Consider the following 12,680-nt stretch of genomic DNA (forward strand, 5'->3'; position numbering starts at 1 on the left):
AAGATTAAAAGTGCTGGGGAGTAACTTAGAGTGTGAGTGGACCAGTGCCCAAAGTTAACAAGTAAAAACGATTGCTCCTTAGAGCAATAAACAGTCTTTTTATTGTTGTGCGGTACTTCCGCCCTTCTTCCGGTGTCCGGGCGCGTCCGCGACTTCCGCCCCACTTCCGGTATGAAACTGCGCATGCGCCCGCCCCAGACTACAGGAGCAGACGTGTTTCCTTGTAGTTCTTGAATCACGGTGGCATTCTTTATGTGGATCTTTCCATTGATTCATAGTGCGGCGGCCATTTTCCGGAGGAGCATCTCAGGAGACATTTTATGTTTTTCTTTGCAATGTTCCCATATAAGAAAATAAAGAAAGATATATAAGGCACGGTTGACAGATAATAGACTTTACAGTCGTATATAAGAGGAGGCAGGCTAATAGGGTTCATACATTGGTATTATGAAGGAATATTGAGGAATATTGAGATATATAACAAGTGGATAAAGTGCATGTATTTAAAAATGAATAAAGTGCATGTGCTTTATTGATTCGAGACCACATATTGTAACAAATATCATTAAGTGCATACATCTATACAGTGTGCTTGGAGGTGCTAATTGCATGTAGTGGATTATGCTAATATGAGTACATCTTTAACCAGTGGGTATTTATTGAATACATATATCTGTGCAGTGCACTTTTAAAGTGCTGGTGCTGATTATTTAAGGTGCGTGTATTTATCAGGTGCACATATAAAGTGCTGGTGCCAATAGATCTACTTTGGAGGACTACCCACTATATTAGTACTACAGTGTTTTTAGTACTTTATCAAACAGGGCTATTATTCGGTAGACATGGAGTATATACCTTGCTCAGGCAACTATTTATCATTGTATTATACAGTACCTGATCTTCCCTGGTGGTCCCCCACACTGGTACTGATCAGTCCCAGCACTGCTTAGCTTCCAAGATCGGACGTATTTGGGCATTTCCAGCGTGGTATGACTGTATCAACATTATGCTTAAGGCTTACCTTGAGAAAGACCCCAGGGCAGGGTCGGAACGCGTGGGTGCCGTGGCCTGGTGACTGGACCATCGGGAAGGCGGATTGGGCAGAGAGACTAGGAGCTGCAGCCTTGGACTCCCTTGATTCCTGTGCGAATAAGATTCCAGCATTGCCATTTCTTTACATCTATATGGTAATTATCCACCTGACCGTTTGATGCAGGATACCATGGCTTTCTGATATACCACATGCTGCTGTTTTACACAAAGTGATTGTGATTCATGTGTGTTAGAGGACCAATGAGATAGTCCTCACAATTGTTTCGGTAATTACATCGATTAATCAGCTTCTTGTGGCATATTGTTCATTGTTTTTAATCTGTGTGTGTCCAATTGTTTATCACCCTTGATGGGTCATTTTTTAATTGTTTTAAATGTGTATTTGTAATAAAAAAACGGAATTACACTATGTCACTTTTATTATCTCTCCTATAATATCTGTGCCATCCGATTGGGAGAAGAGAGTGACAATATTTACTCCAATACGAATATAAGTATTCATTATTACTATTTATTTGAATTTGCGCTGGTGGATTGGTTTCTCTATTCTGTTGCATCTGTATCAACATTATGCCTTCTTGGTTGAAACTCCAATAACCACAGTATACTACGTAAATTTACTAAAGTGCATAAAAGTGATATATGTTAGTGAACAAAATGTGGGCAGGAACGAAGGGGGGTGAGGAGGGGGGGGGGTGTTTTGTGGAAAGGGGGACGGGGGGGGCTGTGGAAGGGAGATGGGGGGGAATGGGGGGGTTTGGGGGGGGTTTGTGGAAGGGAGACGGGAGGGGGATATGGGGGGGGAATTGCGGGGTCAGGGAGGGGGTGGAAGGAAGGGCAAATATGGAGGAGGAGGGGGGGGTAAGGGAATATAGGATAGGAGTGTGGTGAATGGTATACAATCGAATAGCTATAGAGAGCACTTCCATTCTCATAGGAAGGGGGCGATCTCGTAGTTGTCATTAAATCCATTAGGTTGTAATGTCTGTAGCTGGAAAATCCAATACATCTCTCTGCGTGACAGCTTGTTAGCCAGGTCACCTCCTCTGTTTCCCAATTTCACCAGTTCGATGGCTTTAAACGTTAACGCCTCTGGGTTGGAGTTGTGTGTCACCGTGAAGTGTTTGGAGACAGCATGGCTTTCCACTTTGTTTTTGATGTTCCTCACATGCTCTTGTATGCGTAGCTTAAGAGGTCTTTTGGTCTTCCCGATGTATTGCTTACCACAGTCGCATTCCAAGAGGTAAATGACTGACTGGGTGTTGCAGTTCATGTAGTCTTTGATTTTGTACTCTTTGTTCTTTCCCACATCTGTGAAGGTTTTCCTGTTTGGGTGTAAAAATCTACATACGTTGCATCGCCCACATTTAAAGAAACCCACACACTTGGGCCTTGTGTGGTCTTTCTCCTGATCGGAGGTCAACATACTAGGTGCTAGTATATCCTTAAGATTCCGAGATTTCTTAAATATTATTTCCGGACGGGGAGGGAGGATTTCTTTGAGGATGGGGTCCACAAGCAGTATTTTCCAGTGGTTCCTAAATGTTTCGCGGATTAATTTCTCATGTCGATTGAAGGCCGTTATGAAGGCTGTGGAGTCCTTTGTTTTCTCTCTTGTTTTGTATTCTAGCAGCTTTGATCTTTCAATTTCATTAGTTCTGGTAATAGCTTCTTCTAAAATACTGTCCGGATACTCCTTTTGCTTGAATCTGTTCTTGTACATTTCTAATTGCGATTGGCAATCCTCTGGTTTGCTGCATTTTCTTTTGATTCTACTGAATTGGGAGAATGGGATGTTATTCTTCCAACTTTTGAGGTGATTACTTTTGTAGTGGAGATAGCTGTTTGTATCTACATGTTTTACAAAGTTTTTTGTGGTAATTCTTCCATCCTCTCCTGTTAGAATCAAATCCAAGAATTCAATGGACTCCCTGCTTGTATTGGATGTAAATACCAGATTCATTTAATTGGTACTGATATGTTTAAAAAATTGATTAAAACATTCCGTATCTCCATCCCAAATTATTAAAATGTCATCTATGTATCTACGATAAAAGATGATGTTGCGGTTAAAATCATGATGATCATAAATAAAAACCTTTTCCCAACAACCCATAAAAAGATTTGCGAAGCTGGGCGCAAAAATAGTGCCCATCTTTGCAGGCCATCACTCCTTTTTCATGCTCGATGCAGGTGTACAGCGATTGGACATCTACTGTGACCCACATATATGAGTCTTTCCACTCAATGTCTCTAAGGAGGCTCAATACTGACGTAGTGTCTTTAAGGTATGATGGAAGGTCTTTTACATACGGTTTTAAAAAGACATCAGCATATTCAGATAAGTTCGAGGTAAGGGAATCTATACCCGCCACGATTGGTCTCCCGGGCGGGTTTTCCAAGTTCTTATGAATTTTCATTTGATTCATTATGTGAAGTGTAAAGAATATATTATTATGTGCAGTGTAAAATATGTATTTGTAAAATTTTCTAGTGATATATCTTGGGGATATGTTTATAGTCCATGTCCTTGTGCTGTTTTTTAATTCATTTTTAATTGTTTGTGTAATGTATGTTGTATGTTTTTTCAAATATTTTCTTGTTTGTTTACGACAGTTGCTATGGTGACGGTTATGCTCTCCTGATGTGGGCCGCTGTTGATGACATCACCCGTTCCAGACGGCCAGTATCAGAGGCAAGGGAACGCGTCGGCGGCCGTCTGTGGGTTATGACTCACTGTGCACGTCTTTTGGATGGGACAGGGGAGCGTCATGAACAGGCGGCGGCTGATGACGTCATCCGCCGTGACACGCGGGCGGCAATGTATGGTGGTGTTTGGATTCAGCAGCGGCTTCACAGATGAGCGTATTTTTGTCATTATCATGATTACTGGGTGTATGTCTCTGAGGGTATTTAAGACACATTTGTATCATTGTACACTCATCCCTGACGACGGGCTGTAGCCCGAAACATGTGTTGGATGCACGTTTGGCAATAAAACACTACTGCTAGCAAAAAGCCTCCTGAGTGCCGCCGTGATTCCTGACTATATATATATCCTATATATTATCCCAGATCTGTGACTGTGCCTCATTTGCTAACGCTAGGCGGAGTCACAACACTGGGCGGAGTTAGTCAAATGAGTCACAGATCTGGGCAAATCTATAGGAGACTAGGAGCAGAAGCAAATAGTATGGGCATGGCACAGGCATGGCACAGGCAGGGGTGCATACCTCCCAGCTTTATTCAGGCAGAAGGAGTGACACACGCGTGGCAAAAGGGGGCGTGGCCAATGAAAAGAGGCGTGGCTTCATCTGAGGAACCGTGATCATGAGCCACTCCCCTGTTTTCGTCAGTGAGGGGGCATGCCCAACGCTCTGTGAGCTGCTGGCATGCCCCCAGGGGTGGATTATGAGTCCGGGGGGGCCAGGGCACTTGAGACAGGGGGCCCCTATCTCATTGCTGTGCCTGCTGCGGGTTCAGGGGCGTGGCCAAACCGTGGGATGCGTGGCCATGCCCCCTTATGCAAATTCCGGGAATTGGTTGTTTTTTTTTAATGGGCTTTTGGCCCCCCAGCTAGGGGTAAATCCAGAGGGGGTGGTCGCTCCCCCCTACACACCCGCAAAGGCAATAGAAAGCAGGGAGGCTGCTGCCTCCCTGAAACACCACAGACCTGCCAACACGCAGCAGCGTGTGCTGACTGTAGCACAATGCTGTTGCTGGCAGGACGGGGGAGCTTCAGAGCTGGGACAAAGCTACTCCAGTTGGGGGGCCCCCTAAAACTGTGGGGCCCGGGGTACGTACCCCCTGGGCCCCCCCTTAATCCGGATCTGCTGCCGGCCCCCCTCTTAATCCGTACCCACTGATGCCCCCTCTCCTCCTGTCTCCACTAAATAGACGCGGTGCGCATGCGCACAGCGTCTATTCACCACAGCTCTGCTAAGCAGAACAGCGAGTACAGGAGCTTCCCAACTGCCCCCCCCCCCCCCACCGCAGGACACTGCAGCCCACGGGTGGGACAGCGGGACAGACCCAAATAAATGGGACTGTCCCGCGAAAATCAGGACAGTTGGAAGGCATGGGGGTGTATGCTGTACAGACAGACAAGTACCGGCTCACTGTGTGCTTGACCCCCCACATCAGCATACTCAGCAGGGGCTCTCTGGTGCGGAGGAGCGTCACTTTCTGGCACACTCCACGCTTCTTAGCTGCAGTTTTGTGGTGCACCTGCTGCTGTGCAGGTTCCGTACTGCCTCTGTTATCTCCAGCCCCGGCAACCCCACCACTAGCTGCAGCGCTGCCGCCCACAGTGAGGTGAGCCCAGCTCCTTCACACACTTTAGCCAGCGGGCAGCGCTGCAGAAGTCCGCGCTCCTTGCAGGCTCCGACCCCTCCTCCCTCCAGCCGCAGCATCTCCTGGGGGCTAACCAGTCACTCCCAGTCTCCCCTTACCACAGTGCCCGGCAGCCGCGCGAGGTCCACGGTGTGTGACTGAGGAGTGGGGGGGAGGCATGCGGACGGGCAGAGGAAGCAGGACTCCAGCCTGAGAGAGTCAGCCATGCCAAGTCTCCACCAGCAGCAGATCCCAACAAGTTGGAGTGGAACAGCAGCAGCCAGCAGCAGTGACTCCGGTAAGACACATCTGTCTGTCACCACTGTTTTGTCCCTAATACCAATCTCTCCCGTGCCCTGTGTTCTGTCAGTCGCCCCTGTCCTGGCCTCGTCACCCCTGTCCTTGCCCCGTCACCCCTGTCCTTGCCCCGTCACTCCTGTCCTTGCCCCTTCACCCCTGTCCTGGCCCCGTCACCCCTGTTCTGACCCTGTCACCCCTGTCCTGGCCCCATCACCCCTGTTCTGACCCTGTCACCCCTGTCCTGGCCGTGTTACTGCATACCCTCCAACTACCTTTTTGGTAGGTACAGTACCCGCAGCACCTCAGGACCCCTCCCCAATGCACCACACCTCTGCACCTTCCCCTCCACCACAAGCAGCACACCACCCCTCCCCCACAAGCTGTGCCTCCAGACCCCCTCCACCACCCGCGGCTCCCACTCCCCCACCCCTCCACCACCCACAGCACCTTTAGCCCTCCTCCACCATCCACCCCCCATATATGTCTCCCCCCACACCTGCCCCCCTCCACCCGCAGCATCTGCAGACACACTCCTCCATCCGTGGTCCCCCCCCCCTCACCCACCCCTCCCCCACCCACGGCACCCCCGCACCCGCACCTCCACCACCTGCAGCGCCTCCGGACCTCTCCCCCATCTGCAGCCCCCACTCCTCTGCCCCTCCCTCACCCACACCACCTCCTGACCCTTCCCCATCCGCCACCCCCCCCCACCCCGCATTCGCCCTCCCCTCCACCCGCAGCATCTACAGACACCCTCCCCCATCCGCAGTCCCCCCCGCACCCGCTACATTCTGTACATCGTGCCCTGAAGGTGCTGTTCACGCCGTCGCAAGGGGCTGCGCCTCCTTCACCATCGCATGCCCTTTCATTGTGCAATATTTAACCACTAACAAAGGAATGCAGGTAATACTCCATATAAAACAAATATTGAACTGCAGAAAGGCATGCAAGGGTTAAGGGGGCGTAGCCCCTTGCGACGGTGTGAAGAGCGCCCGTAGGGTGCGATGAAGCACCTAGTATATATATATATATATATATATATATACATATATAATAGCTCAGATCTGTGACTGTGTGTATAACACTGGGCATGGCTAGGAGCTCTCATTGCGTTAGCAGCAGGTCTATCACACCCAGTCCACAGCTAATTGGTCATGAAACGCCCTCCCACACAGGTTACATCCAATGGGAGGCTCTGCCCTTTGGCTGCTGTGTATTTTCAGAGCAGGGGCGTTTTAAGAGAGGAGGCCCGTGTTCAGCCTCCTCCGTCGGGCCCCCTCCTCTCTGCCCGGAGCACCATAGAGTTTGAGCACTAGAGGGCTCAGACTCTACTGCGCATGCGCAGATCTCCGGGAAAATGGCACAGCGGACATTTTCCCTGAGATCTCTCTACTACGCATGCACAGAACGCCGTGAAAATGGCCGCTGGGCCATTTTCACTGTGTTCTAGCTGAGCTACGGATGCCGGCGCTGGACTTCGGAGGGGTCAGTATTTTACAAATGGGTGCAGTGTGTGCGGTGGGGGCCCCCTCTGGACTCGGGCCCGTGTGCACCGCACACACTGCACCCATTATAGAAACGCCAGTGTCTCAGAGCAGGATTAACAATGGGGCTGATAGAGCTGCAACTCCAGGTCCACACCCCAAAATAGTCCCACTGCATCTGCAGCAACATACCCTCCAACAATTTACACATAAAAATCGCTACAAAAATTGAAAAGGGGGCGTGGTCACGGGTACAGTGGCGTGGCCATGACCCTTTTCCTATACTTTCAATGGAAGTTTGGAGAGCCAAAAATCGGTACAGACCATAAAAAAAGGTACTGTACCTGCCAAAAAGGTAGAGTTGGAGGGTATGCCACTGCATCTTCAGCAAGTCTCCGTAGATAGGGGGGGGAAAATCCATTTACAGCAGCTGTCCTATGTCCTGCTGCCAGTCCACCTGCCCCCTCCTGCATCAACAATCCTCACTCCCTAGCCGCGGCGCAGGTGGAACAAAAGCTGCTGCGGCCACCGTCATAGATGTGTATGAAAGCGGTGCAGCAGAAGACTTTTATAGCCCTCCCTGTGCCGCATACTCTCTGAGCCTCTTCTGCACATGATGTCACAGAAGTGTTTTCCCGCCACAGCCGCGCCCAGAGCCCCAGAGGCCCTGACTCTGCAACACAGCACCTGGGCTCATATAATCAGCAATGATAATAAAGAAGGTAAATTGCGGGAACAGGTAAGCCAGCTGGAGTCTTTATATAACACAGTCTTGTATAACCAGCGTTAATAATAAAGCAGGTAAATTGTGGGAACAGGTAAGCAAGCTGGCGCCTTTATATAACACAGTCTCGAATAACCATTATGGATAATAAAGCATGTAAATTGCGGGAACAGGTAAGCAAGCTGGCGTCTTTATATAATACAGTCAATAATAACCACCTTTGTAATAGCAATTAGCACATGGGTATATTTGCTTTGACAGGCACTGCTGGGTGGAGCTTGCATAACACAGTCAATAATAAACCACCTTTGTAATAGCAATAAGCACACGGGTATATTAGCTTTGACAGGCACTTCTGGGCGGAGCTTGCATAACACAGTCAATAATAAACCACCTTTGTAATAGCAATAAGCACACAGGTATATTAGTTTTGACAGGCACTGCTGGGCGGAGATTGCATTAACACAGTCAATAATAACCCGCCTTTGTAATAGGAATCAGCACACAGATATAAAACAAGAAGCCTCTGAGAGTACATCATCAGCAACACAATCACTTAGCTGAAATTCCTTGGCTCTAGCTCAATTTAAAGCTTAAAACCAATACATTAGCATTAACTAAAATACATGTACATCATAACCATCACTATTACCCTGTCGCGTCTTTGAACTCCCTTATTCGTAACAACAAATGCATAAAATAAGATACCACTGCTTTAGCATTTCAAACACAGCAAGGCAATGCAAGGTATGTCACAGGGAAGATGGGTATAAGGAAACCTATCCTTGTCACTAGCAATGACTGACTGGCCCTGGGAAAAAGGGTGCCTAACCCCTAATAACTTTTCCTCGCTAGGAAACAACACAGTAAGGGGTGCCTACCCCCTATTAATACATAGGCTGGGGCACAGCTACTGAGAGGTGCCCTCCCCCATAATTAACTTAACTTGTGGGGTACAGAGGTCATGAGGGGAGCTCATCCCCTCCATTAAACTTGTCCTGAGGGCACTATGAAATAGGGGGAGCCTACTCCCCTTTAAAGTTATCCTGCGGGACACAGCACTTAAGGGGAGCCTAGCCCCTTTATACAATGTGTCCCCCAATGCAGAGTTTGGCAGTGGAATGGTTAACTACAGGGGTGGAGGGTGGCAGCGGAAGGGTTGTAGCTGGATTTCACCCACCTGCTGCGGCGCTTCTGCCACCTCCAATCCTATGCGTCTTCAGCGCTGACCGGGATGCAGAGCACCGCACCGGGCTGCACCACCAGAGGCAGGGGTCCGCTGTCTTCCGAGGTCGCTTCCTCTTTCACCTCCAGGTGGATGCTCCTCCCCGGTTTGGATCTTCTCCTCCCCTTGCGATGTCCTCCTCTACTCCGGTCCCGGTCTCTGCGCCATCACTGTGTCTCATCTCCAGCCACAGTGCTCCTATCTTCGGCTGCCTGGGGTCCTTGTCGCACATCCTCTCAGCTGGGGTGTCATCCAGCGCACTGCCTGTGGCTTTCCTCTGTGGCCGGCGCTGCTCCTACACTTCTTCCACTCTGAATGCCGGTCATCCGCGGGGTCCTGGTCCTCCAACTTCTTCCTTGGCTTAGCGCTGCCCGGATCCTCTCTGACGGAACTCAATAACTTCTCAGCGGAGTCCGACAGCGTCGTGGGCAGCCCTTTCTTCTAGCCGACGTCTTCTGGGGTTGACGACTCTTTCCACGTTCCCTGCTCTTCTCCCGCACTTTGGACCTCTGAAACCTTGGTGGGGCAGCTACATCTCGGAACAGCAGGTAAAGTCGGTGCTCCAATCACAGCAGGTAAACGATCCAGTCCGTGTCACCTTCTCTCGCCGCCCTGGGCTCACTCCTCACCAGCACAGGTCGGGCCACTACATGGCTGTGCTGCTCCGGCTTTTTCTTTCCCATACTCCGGGGGCTCTCCTTCCTGCGCTGGGGAGCTGCTTATATCAGTCTGTGTCCCTCTGGACCTCCCCTGTACTGGGTCCCCACTGGCTCTCTTCCCCAGCAACAGACCGCCCAGGTGCCTTCTGCCCTACAACCTGGGGGCCCAATCAGTGAGGGACAATCTTCCCGGGCTTGGCTGTTGCTGGCCTGGGGGAAAGACATCTCCACTGTAGTGGCGCCAAACTACTCATCAGAAGCTAACAGGGTCAGCAAAAGTTCAGCTAAGCATTCTGTTATGGGCTTTGTAGTTCCACTGTAATATGACGGGTGAATAAACCTAAGATGAACCCCTGTAATCTATAGAAGTGAAAGGGGTCAATATACACTTAGGGAACCCCTATATATAACCACACATGTACCTATATAAAAAAAAAACAAGAGGTCCCCAATTTTGTAATACCCCACCCTCACAACACTGGTCACACACCCTATATAACTAGTCACACTCCTGCGACGCTGGTCACTAATCCTGTGGGGGGTCACAATAGGACCTTTGTAAATTTCAGCTCCAGGCCCATGTGGACCTTAATCTGGCACTGACTAGATGCCAATGTGTGTGAGTGACCTGCCTATGCTCACCAGCAGCAGCAATATCATATATTAAGTTAGAAGAAGGAAGTTTTGTTTTGTTTTGTTTGCTATCCTAAACTACAGTGCCTGGTAATTCTCTCTGAATTGTATAACGGTCACTGATGTTCTCTGCATTATGGTATTCGGTCTATAGATCTACACTAAAAAGGTCTTCAGTCAATAGGTTGACCACTAATGGTCGATATGCATTGGGTCGACATGGTCAAAAGGTCAACAAGTCTTTACATGTCAACCTTTTGACCATGTCGACCTTTTGACCCTGTTGGCCTAATGCATGTCGACCATTAGTGGTCGACCTATTGACTGTAGACCTTTTTAGTGTAGGTAGACAGTTCAAAAAATCGACAGGTACAAAAGGTAGACAGGTTCAAAAGGTCAACATGACAATGGTCGACACGTGTATAGTTGACAAAGGTTGTTTTTGGTTTTTTCTACTTTTTTCATACTTTACCATCCTCGTGGACTACAGTTGGGAATATACTGGTTATACTAATGGGGCTATTTTTGTTGCAGAAAAGTGAAAATGACAAAACACCCAAAAAAAGAAAGAAAATTGTGCTGACCATTTCTATGTTGGCCTTTTGACCCTGTTGACCTTTTCTACTGTCTACCTATTCCATGTCAACCTATCGACCCTGTCGACCTAATGCATGTCGACCATTAGTGATCAACCTTTTTAGTGTAGATCTAATGATCCACACCCCAGCATTATATGAGAATTCCCTGTTATGTTTCCTGAATTATTCACCAGTTAAGGCAATGCTCTCTGTATTATATTGTGGTCCCTATGTAGCTCTATGGTGGGTGGGGCAGTATAATACAAGTATTTATGGATATAAATAATCCAACTTTGTATTTTTAATTCTCATTTATTTCTTTGATATTGGAGTAGACAGTGTTTCATGCGTTTTGAGTTTCCAATAAGATAAATAAATAGCGCGTTTCATGGGTCACAGCCTACTTCATCAGATAGCAAGCTACATAAAGGATGTAGGCTGTCATTTATATAAAGTTTATTTTGATAACAATGAGTAACTAAAATAATACAATACAAATAATGTAAAAAGTAAAAAGGTGACCACAATAGTACTAGACTTGTGTGTTTGCTATTATCTTATTAGTGTATTATTGTTAGATAATAACAAATTAACTATAAATTAACATTAAAAAAAACAAAATGCATGCAACCAGGCAAGGCATGCGACCCAGTGTATGCATAGGTCACACTTAGGGTAGCCCTGAAATTTTCTATATCTTTACTCAAGCACAAATATGTGATTTTGGGGCAAAATCAGGGCGCAACGGAGTAATTCCATTGCTGGCATTTCTACACCGCTGGAACGGCACATTACAGGCATCACCCGCAAATACAGTCTCAACGGACATTATAGTAAAATAATCATGTTTCCTTTAGTAAAATATACTGTATTTTACTGCATTTTATATACACCTTTTGAATCCAAAGAATAGGTTGTACAAATTGTATGTACAGTAAGATGCTGGAAATATGACTTGAAATTGTGAAGTAGATCAAGATTTAAAAATAGAAACATTTTCAGAGACTAAAATGTAGAATTGATGCTGGAGACCCAGGATGGGCCATGAGACTGTAGAGACAAAGGGGAGTGGTGACGAGACTGGAGAGGCACAAGGGGGTGGTTTTAAGGCTGTAAGGGCCAGCCAAGGAAGTGAAGGGTGGGAGGGGGCAGTGAGAGGTCTGTAGAGAGGGCAGTGAGAGGTCTGTGGAGGGGGCAGTGAGAGGTCTGTGGAGAGGGCAGTGAGAGGTCTGTGGAGAGGGCAGTGAGAGGTCTGTGGAGGGGGCAGTGAGAGGTCTGTGGAGAGGGCAGTGAGAGGTCTGTGGAGAGGGCAGTGAGAGGTCTGTGGAGGGGGCAGTGAGAGGTCTGTGGAGAGGGCAGTGAGAGGTCTGTGGAGAGGGCAGTGAGAGGTCTGTGGAGGGGGCAGTGAGAGGTCTGTGGAGGGGGCAGTGAGAGGTCTGTGGAGGGGTAAATTAGAGCTATGTGGGGAGGGGGGCAATGGTAGCTATATGTTGGAGACAATGATAGCTATTTAAAGGAGGTAGTGAAAACTATGGAGGGGGCAATGTGCTATGGAAAATGAACTAATCTGTACTAATCTGTTTAAATTTACACTTTATGCAAAGAGGTACTAAACGTATTCCCATAATTGCTATATAGTACTCAACAAAAGGTTAAAAAAAAACGATTTAAAATTTTAATTTCTATCATAAA

The 12,680-nt window shown here is 48.0% G+C and overlaps 1 pseudogene; it reads right to left on the reverse strand.

Annotated features, from left to right (window-relative positions):
* Positions 1-882: 882 nt before the first annotated feature.
* LOC134950549 (5S ribosomal RNA) lies at positions 883-1,001 on the reverse strand (annotated as a pseudogene).
* Positions 1,002-12,680: the final 11,679 nt, after the last annotated feature.

This window comes from Pseudophryne corroboree, chromosome 8, assembly GCF_028390025.1.
Source record: "Pseudophryne corroboree isolate aPseCor3 chromosome 8, aPseCor3.hap2, whole genome shotgun sequence".
Classification (NCBI taxonomy): domain Eukaryota; kingdom Metazoa; phylum Chordata; class Amphibia; order Anura; family Myobatrachidae; genus Pseudophryne; species Pseudophryne corroboree.